The sequence below is a fragment of the Kryptolebias marmoratus genome, linkage group LG16 (genome assembly GCF_001649575.2).
Source record: "Kryptolebias marmoratus isolate JLee-2015 linkage group LG16, ASM164957v2, whole genome shotgun sequence".
Taxonomy (NCBI): domain Eukaryota; kingdom Metazoa; phylum Chordata; class Actinopteri; order Cyprinodontiformes; family Rivulidae; genus Kryptolebias; species Kryptolebias marmoratus.
The window spans coordinates 12,784,659-12,794,698 of record NC_051445.1 but is presented as its reverse complement, the minus strand read 5'-3'; the positions used below and the strand labels follow the sequence as shown (position 1 = coordinate 12,794,698).

General features: G+C 40.0%; 1 long non-coding RNA gene across 2 annotated transcripts in view; it reads left to right on the top strand.

The window, feature by feature from the left end:
* LOC119617812 overlaps positions 1–10,040 on the top strand; it is a 47,779-nt gene that overhangs the window by 21,647 nt on the left and 16,092 nt on the right. Inside the window, exon 2 of one of the 2 annotated variants that reach the window (XR_005234230.1) lies at positions 498–3,284. The exons of the other annotated variant lie outside the window; for it this stretch is intronic. This is a non-coding gene — a long non-coding RNA (uncharacterized LOC119617812). Of the gene's footprint in view, positions 1–497; positions 3,285–10,040 lie in introns of those variants that run through there. 2 annotated transcript variants of the gene reach the window in all.

Here is a 10,040-nt window from a genome sequence, read left to right as displayed (position 1 = left end):
ATAGTGCAGGCGGGGCCTGTCACTTGTCGTCATCACGTCATCACGTCATTTGCCTAAAGGCGTGATTAAAGGTGTCTTCAGCCAGGACACGCGGGAGCGTGATATCCCATAGTACATATGTTGTACCGAGTGAATCGACTGAAAGGGAACTATGTATTATCATACATTTTTTTTTATATCATATATCAAATTATAAATGGCTTTCTTGAGGGTTACTATTGCAAAGCATTGTGGGAAATTTATAACAGCGTAGTTTTTAATACTGGCTTACAGCAACGTTAACTGCCTCTAAAATAGTATGAAGTTTGTCAAGTATTGGGTTTGTGCTAATGCTATATATTGCTATTCTAATTATTAAACTGACGCATTTATATTTTATAAAGATGCGGTATTTGAAATTTTATATTAACAATTTGGAAGTGCCAATAATTTTGACCCAAGCTGAGCCCTGGGAACTACACGCTCCATGTGAATTTGTGTGTCACTTCTCTCTGCAGTGACGTCTCTGTATCTGTGCGTATGTCCTGGTTTGAGCTTCCTGTCCTGTACATGGACTTCTGGATGATGATGTCAGCACGCCGGCTGTGATCAGTGGAGTTGGTTTGAGGTTTGGGAGCGGGCTGAGCTGCAGCAGCTGGAGCAGAGTCCCGAGGGAGAGCTGAGAAAATGGCCACAAACCTCCTCCCAAAGGCTTCCGCGAGAAGGCCGCAAGGGGTCGAACCCTGACTGCAGCATGTTATTAGTGGATGCATTGTGATGCGGTCCTTTTTTTTTTTTCTCTGTGCGCCACATTGTTGTGCACAGTCAGTGAAATCATCTTGAATCTGTGTGACTGACTGTGTAAAGCATTGCGCACAGGAAGCGGCGGTGACGCTCTCACACCGCCCACCATAGATATTACAATGGAAAGCCAAAGAAAGTGAGCAACTGTACGCCCCCCTCTGCCCTCCGCCACAGACACATGGAAAACTTCCATCGCCTTGTGCTGCGGTTGTACCGACCAACTGGTCGGCGCGTTCGCTGGCAAGCGGCTCGATAACGGCTGACTCAGGACACATTAAGTATGTGTGTGTTTGGGGACAATGAAGGGATGATGGCAAAGCAAAGTGGTGTAGACACACTCCCGTACTCCGCTCTTGACACGTGTGAGGATAAACACTGATTTACATGGCTGACGTTAACACCCTGTTGAGTAAACACACAAGCAAACCTACAGCGGCGCTGCGACATACGACAGACCGACGTGAACGCAGACCCGCGGACTACGTCGACGGCCTCCTGAGCGCAGTTAGGCCCAACAAATAGTGCCAGTTAAAAGTTCAGCGCGGCCTTGCTGCAGCTCTGCCACACATACAACATACGCCTGTATTATGGTTTAACAGCCGCCGACTGTCAGCACACTTCACTGTCATGCTCCACAGGGAAAGAAACACACTAGGCCAAAAAAACAGAGACCTCCATGACACACCCAAGACTAGTTCACATGTAAAATTTCACTCTGTAGAACAGAACCATGAACCCTACTGTGTGTGTGGTCCCCGGGGCATAAACTTGTCATTTCTCCTTGATTCAGTCATAAAAAAATGGAAACACTTTGTCACATCTTGCCTATCCTCAGAGACACACAACAGCATTACCTCTCATCTCATCTCACTTCTGAGGCCCTGAATTGTTTACATCATAACATCAAACAGTTCTTACATTAACTAAAAGGTTTAAACATGTCCTTACAGCAGTGTTGGACTGCTTCTTTTCAGCAACAGGCTGCATAATTTTGTGGTTGTTGTTGAGATTTAGTTCTCTTCACTTGTTTCCAGATAGTTTATGTCTGGACTCTGGATGAACGTTCAAAACGTAGATTATATTTTTCCTCATGAATTTATTGACTTCTTTGCCTGTAGTTTGCAGTTCACTGTCCAGCTGGTTATAGTCCAAGATCATTATTTCTCCAGGTTCTTCAGGTCTAAATTTAGCTGCACCGTTTAAAATGGGAAAGAAGAAATATGTGACTATGTAAAGGGATATTGATAACTTTCGATCTGGTGCTTTTCAGAAAAAAGGACACGTTTCAGATGACGATGACATAAAGATTTGTACCCAGATTTTGTGACAGAAACATCAAACCAAATAAAATATGCAAGCTCATGAATAATTTTGGGTCTAACTCTGTTTGAAGCAGAAAAATACACTAAAATAGATAACAGCACTGCAGGTCAAACAGGAAAATAAAACAGTAACAGCATATTAAAAGAGGCTATGGAAAGACAATAAAGTGAGTAAAAACTCTATAACATTAACAAATGTCAGGAACAAAATGTGTTTAATATAACCCCTGTGCAGCTTTGTTATAGTTGGGTAAATTCTAAGAAACTTAAAATAATCAAAATACGTAAACTAAATGAAACAGATTTTTAATGCAGAGTTTTGTGGAAAGGTTATGAACAATTAATGTCCTACCTGTTGCAGATAGCTCTTTGAACTACCTCAGTTTGGAGAAATAAATTTAAATCCTGACCAGATCATGAAGCTAACAGCTAATCTGAGTGGGGTCAAGGCCAAACTGGATTGCTCTGATCTAAAAAAAACTGCAGTTCATGTGAACAATGATTTATAAATTTTTATCATTTTTAAAATGCCATTAGTTTTGGATCACAGGGTTATAGAGCTAGCTGCTGCTACCACTAAATAACTGCGTCCTATAAAACTGACAGAACTGCTAGAAAATCTTTGGAATTGGTGTTTTTTTAATAAAGCAGCAATCCGCTTTGGTCTTGGCCCTAATCAGACTAGTTGTTAGCCCGTAAACTATCCACTTCTCCAAACCGAGACTGTTCAAAGAGCAATCTACAACAGGTAAGATAGTAATTGTTCATAACCTTTACAGAAAAACCCACAACAAACGATCTGAAAGATTGTCTGAAATGATGGATAAATATCAGGTTTTCATTACTCACAGCTGATTTAGCAGAAAAACACCAACCCTAAAGTTTGTAGTGAACAAATGACCCCCAGAGTAAAACAAAACAAAACAAAAAAACTACATTATTTGAACATTTTGATAGTTTATGAATTTAAATCTACACTTGGAAACTAAATATAGTTATGATTAAGGTCAAATCTCACACTCTAAATGTTTTCGTTATATTTTCAATGTTAGCACAGATCTTGGGAGCTCTCTGCCTCTTGGAATTATTCTACATTTTTATATAAATCAAAATGATCATTTATCCTACAATAACTGGTTTTGTTTAATCGAAACAGTTTCTGATCTAATCCTTGTTTGTTTCCTATCCAAAAAAATCACTCTCAGCAAACAAAGCCTAATATTAGCACGTCCGTAGAGAACACAGATTTGCTTCCTAACCACAGGCAGAAAAATACTAAACAAGAGTAAAAATGGCTTATTCAGATGAAAAAAAATAAAGTGGCTTGTGGGAGGAAATCTGGAATAACTCGTACACACAAAGGACACAAGGAGATTTTGTAATGATTCGAAGGAAAGTTAACTTGAGCTCTGGGTTTTTATCAGCAGACACAAGCTGTGCCCCCAAGGCGGCACAAGATGATCCAAATCCTGATCTCAGGACGTCACGACGTGGAAAATGTGTCTGTGGGCACAGTGTGCAGATTTTATTCTGTGCTCGGAAAAATTCTAGGAATGTTTTGTGTGTGGTCCCTTTCATGAATAAATGTGATCAAATGCGTAAATTGGGTTTATTAGTTAGCATGTTTGAGGTGAGGTTTCCACAGTCCGGAAGGGGCGGCCGTGGTACGGTGAAACTTCTGCTTCAGAAACCTGAGAGGCAGCCGAGAGCCTGTTTACATGTGCGGACTAAATACTGAGAGCGAGTGCGAACACAGTTCCTCTAAATTACTCTTTTCTCCTTCCTATATACCAGAAATAAATCTTTTTTCTAAAACCCAGCTATTTGAGAAGCGCCACAGAGTCAAATTTATTCAGAACTTCTTTTTTGTTTGTTTGTTTTTGGAAAACAACACAACTTATTGTCCAATTTTATTAGCCTTATATTTTATTTTCAATTGATAAGTGTTAGATATTTCTAAGGGAGTTCAGTTTTAAGTCACAGGTTTTAGTTATTTTACTAATTAATAAATAATCCAAACTCATTTAAATGTAAGTCCAGATCAAAACAACTCAAATATACTTAGAGATTAAAACTTCTTGCAATGTTTAGAATAAAATTAACCGCTATATAGGTTTAGTAAAGACAGCCTATCTGGCTGCTGTAATAGACTGTAACAAAATGATGCACAAAATGAAGTTATGATATGCATTGATCATGAAAAAAATGATGTACATCAACAAACAACAACAATCTGTCATTGATGTAGCTTTAACAAGTATTCAGTCATCTAATGCACTAAGTCACTGAGACATTTTCATTTGTTTGTTTTTCTTTCTTTTTTTTGCTGCTGTTTCCGTACATTCAACAGGTCGTAACTTTAGATTGGCAAATCTTTTAAAATAAAGGTTTTTATCTTTCAGCAGCTAACAACAGACAACCAAAACATTCAATTTGGGTGGAAAAATAAAAAAAAACGCATCCCTTAAAGGTATGCATATCACCCGCTGCCTCGCAAGCCAAACTTTTAAACAAAAGATCTTGCGCGATGATTATAGTATGTGTTGGGAATGCCACTCAGCTACTACCAAACCAAGTTTTAGGGCCTAATATCTGCATAATTTACGCATTTATAGCCACTTTTGTGTTTGCTAACGATGATTAGATTTGGTGTCCACCTTGAATCAAGTTGATTCCAAAAGTCAGTCAGTTGTAGATGTACATCCAGGGATTTTAATCAAATCTGTCCAGTGGATCATGAGATATTTTGCTAACAGACAGACAGTGTTGACTTTAACAGTCAGTCCCTGGATTTAAACAAAGATCTTTTCCAATCTGTTAGCATTCAGAATATGTGTTGGGGGTGTCTCTCAGCTACTAACATACCAATTTTTAGCTCAATACACAAAATATGACATGCCACTTTTTCTTTCTTTTATTTTTGTGATTTTATTGTGTTCTGAACCTCCTGGTTGCTGCAGCTGTTATTGGATTTATGAAGCATTCCGGGTTGTTTTTTTGTGTTTTTTTTGCAGCAGTCCTGCTGCTTTTCATGAGTATAAGATCTCAGTTTAATTCTCAACCACATCTAAACCCCTCTTATCTCACCTGCTCTTCCTGTCTCCCTGCCCTTTTTTAAAAGCAAAGTCAAGTCACGACAGAAACCCAAGTCCCTCTTCTCTCCTTTCATCTTAGGAAGAGACCTATGAGAGACGGAGGCGGGTGGGGGGAAAGAGAGAGAAAAGGCTGAGCACGCACCGTGAATGGAGAGGAGGGAATGTCCTGAACCTGAATGTGAGAATGACGGGTTGAGGGTGGTAGGAGCAGAGAGAGAGAGAGAGAGAGAGAGAGGTTTGGGGTTTGCAGAGGAACATGCTAGAGGATAAGGCGTGTTCCCGTTAGCAGCGCAGAGTGGTGTCAATCCACCGGAGCCATTCGATGCCCGAGCTTGTGACGGTGCACCAGTGTGTGGCGGACGCTGAGAAAAGATTTGGCAGCTATAAATAGGCTGTGTGTTAAAGAGGCACATTGTAAATATAGTGCTCTGGCGTAGTGTCACTTTACACTCCCCCTCGCCCCATCCTCCTCCCCCCACCCACTCGCCTTTGGTCTCAGCCCTGCACCGGACTTCTCTTAACAGTTTCATTATGCCCCGGAGTGCGTCATGAGCGCTGGAAAAAGAAAGAAAAAAAAATTACTTGAAAACATGAGAAGAAAAGGAAGAAGAAAGAAAGGAAAGACGGGGTTGGCAGCGGAGGAGTTACGGGACAGATTACACTCAAGCTGTGTGGGTGTGTGTGAGTGTGTGTGAGTGTGTGTGCGTGATGTAATGTAACTGAGGCCAGGCTTCCCCGGGTTCTCCGGTGTCTGCAGATTTGGGAAGCTTCCAAAAACATCGAGAAAAAAGAGAAATGCTCAAGAGGTGTCTGCTTTCTTTTTGTCTTCTGCCCTCTATCCTCTGTCCTCCCTTTACTCATCTTGCCAGTCTTTATTTCTTGCCTTATGAAATCTCTCCTCATCTTTTCTATTTTCCATACTTTTTTTTCTTCTCATTTTTTGCCCTCGCCTTTCTTTGCATCTTCCATTCTCTTGTCTCATGTCTCGGTACTTTCTTTCTTTTCTTTATCTTTCTCTCGTTTGACTTTTAAAGGGCAGTTCGGATGTTTTGAAATATGGTTCTGTGAGACGGTTATGAACAAATATTATCTTACATGTTGTAAATAGATCTTTGAACAACCTCAGTTTGGAGAAATAAACTTTTATTCTAACCAGATTGGTTTGGTTTTTTTTCCGCACCTAAACCCGAGCCAGAGTTCGCTTAGTACCAAATCTTTCAGTTTCCAATACCAAAAGCTCTGGCTTGGTTTTGTCTCAGCACTAACTCTTTGCTGGACCAAAACAAAGAATATTGCTTTTATCAGGAGCTGTATCTCTGTATCATTCCACCTGATCAGTAAGTATAGATGGTATATTGAAGCTCAGATCACAAACAAAAAAACTCTGATGTTGTCCAGTTGAGAAAACTGAGACGAACTAAACAAATGCTGTTCTGCAAAAGTGTACAGGTTTCATATTAGCTAATGTAGCTAATGTTTGAGAAATAGTTGTTTTGTAAGTTTAAAAAACAATTAAAAAAAACACTCCTTCTTTGTATTAGGCCAGCCCGAACGAAGACTTTTCCTTCTTTCTCCTCACTCTGTGCCACATGACTGATGTCGTGGCTGATAAGGCACCAAACTGGTTTTTAACAGATTTTTGAAGAAACCCGCTCTAGCACTCTATGTAAACAACCATGAAATGTGAAAATGGTGGCAATGTAATGTTGTAAAATATATAGAACTTGCATTAACTCTTGTGAAATTTTCAACATCTGAGTTGTTTTAAGACAAAAGTAAGCCCCTTAATTCGCTCAGACTAGCCTTTAGCTCGTCAGTTCAATCAGGATTAGTTTGTTCCTCCAAACTGAGGCCGCTCAAAGAGCTACCTACAACAGATGAGATGTTATTATTATTTTTTTAACAATCTTTCCACAGAAGCCCACTCTAAAAGATCCAAACTATCCCTTTAAATTTTTTCTCAGCCCTTTGTTTCTTTTTTTTTTCCACCCTTTTCTTCTCCCTGTACTTGTTGAGAAAGTAGTTTGCTGGGTGTGGTGAGGTTTGTGTGTGCAGGCAAACACTGTGCTCACTGTGCAGGTGATTTGCTCCTATCACACATAAAAACCCTTCCTATGACATCACACAGTGACGTCCTTTGACATTCAAATATCCGCAATAAGCCAGCTTTTAAAGGAAGCTAAAGTGTGCATGTGTGTGTGTGTGTGTGTGCACTTTTTTTTTTTTTTTACATCTGGCAAAGATCTGCAAAAGCTTTTTTCCAGTTCTTTTTTTCTTTTCAGTTTGAACAAGCGACTTCTTTACAAGAGAAAACTCCGATCCACACACTGTCCACTCTCTGTGTCACACACAAAAACACACACACGCACATAAACACTCACACGCTATGACGCAACAGTCACTGGTCATGTTCCCAAGGTCCTGTTCTCAGAGCAGTCTGACTGGAGGCCTTTGTCTGAGCTCACTTTAAAAATAAAACTGGAGCAGGATTACCGCACACACACATCCACACACGCGCGCTCGCGCACACACTCACTTAAACACTCTTTGCACATGAACTAAGCCTGACCTGAGGTGGAAAACGAGCCCACTGCCAGCTCATGATGCTGTTTAAGTAAAGCTCGGGTGTGCCTGTATGCGCGCTGCCATACTGTATTCACATGTGTGCGATTCCACTCGACCTCTTCCTGACGGTGTAATTGTTGGCTTGTGTAACACTCGCATGTGTGTGTTTGAGCCTCGAACAGGATCACGACACCTGCCATTTCGTGGCTCTGCGCGGAAACGCAATCCCTCCCACGGCAAACTGCGGCACCTGGATTAAAATCTTCAGACTCCAGATAATGTCTCATAGGCTGGAGTCACACACTGCTCTTAAAGACTGACTTGTTGTCCCTCCTCAATACTCCTCCTGTAACACTAAATAAACATCCTGGATTAAGATCTGAATGGAGAACATGATAGCAACAATCATCCACCACAGCTTTAATCACTGCGCACTGACTGTCATCTGAAAATTCATAGTCTTGTTTTTAAAAGGACTACAGTTAAATTTCATATCCATATTATGATAAAACAGAAAATGAGGTATGGTTGTGGTGCATCCCTAGAGTTGTGTAAAAATTAAACTAGCATTTTTTTTTTAAGGAATTTATTTCACCTAGCGTCTTGCATGTCAAAGTTTTAAGTAAAAAAATCTTACGCAATATGTTGGTGCTTGAAGTATATGTTCTGGTTGACTCTCAGCTTTTAATGCAGCAAATTTTAGCTCAGTATTTGTAAAAATTGACTGCCTTATAGCATTTTATGTTTGCTAAGGTCGCTTAGCTGTGACAGCCACCTTGAAGTGGGTTGACTCCAAAGGCCAATCAGTTGTAGATGTACATTCAATGATGACATTTTTGCAAGTTACATTATAATTCACGCAGTTGCTCATGAGATATGTTGCTAACGGACAAAAAGACAAACAAACAGAAATAGAGGCAGTTTTGCATTTGGCCAACTTTCATGGCGAGCGATAATAAGTCTGTAAGACTGTGCAAATGGGAAAAATATGCTACAGAAATTTACAATTTTGTGGCTGTAAATCACAGTTTTGCCACATGGATGAGTAAATATCTAACACTGTTTGGAGTCAAAGAAACAAGAAGTCAGTCTAAATAACTTACAAGTAATATTTATTTTTATTTTCATTTTTACTTATACAGTGCCCAGTTGTTGAAAATTTTACGAGTGATTGCAGGTTTCGATGTGCCAACACTGGTACACCCATCCATCCATCCATTTTCTTTAACCGCTTCTCCATTCCGGGTCGCGGGTAGCTGGTGCCTAACCCCAGCAGTCACTGTGCGAGAGGCGGGGGACACCCTGGACAGGTCGCAAGTCCATCGCAGGGCCACATATAGACAAACAACCATTCACACTCTCACTCACACCTAGGGACAATTTTAGAGTCATCAATTAACATAACATGCATGTTTTTGGTCTGTGGGAGAAAACCGGAGTACCCGGAGTAAACCCACATGTGCACAGGGAGAACATGCAAACTCCACCCAGAAAGGCCCCAGGCCGGGAAGTGATCCTGCAACCTTCTTGCTGGGAGGCAACAGCTCTAACCACTATGCCACTGTGCCACCACACTGGTACACCACCTGGTAAATTTTTATCCAAATTATTTGCCAAGATGCTTCCATCATAAACACTCTCAGAGGGATTCAGAGCCTTTTGCTGTGCTTTTACCCATCGAGAAACTCAAGACTCACTTAATCAGCTTTGTCTACTTTACTCTAAGATCCCTTTTCCCCCTCCATTAACTTCTACTCCAGAAACCGCCGGGCCACAGCTGAATCTCTGCCATCCTAAAGCTTTCAAGGGTGCATGTTGCCAACAAGCACAGATGATATCCAATCAGAGCTCTCACAGCAATGTGGCAAAGTTTTGCCACAACAAGACCCCAGAGTTCCACAGTGATGATAAAAAGACAGAATGGGGAAAGTTATGTTTTTATTGTAATTTGACTTTTTTTTCCAAATTATTTCTAATTTCTTTATTGTTTTTATTAAAAATTCTACTTAAAGTTTAAATGTTTCATCTTTATTTGTCTGCAAATTATACTAATAAAATGGATCACTTAAAGAGACAGTTCAGATGTTTTGAAGTGGGGTTCTGTGGAAAGGTTATAAACAACTAATACAGGTGCTGGTCATAAAATTAGAATATCATGAAAAAGTAGATTGATTTCAGTAATTCCATTTAAAAAGTGAAACTTGTATATTATATTCATACATTACATACAAACTCATATATTTCAAATGTTTATTTCGTTTAATTTTGATGATTA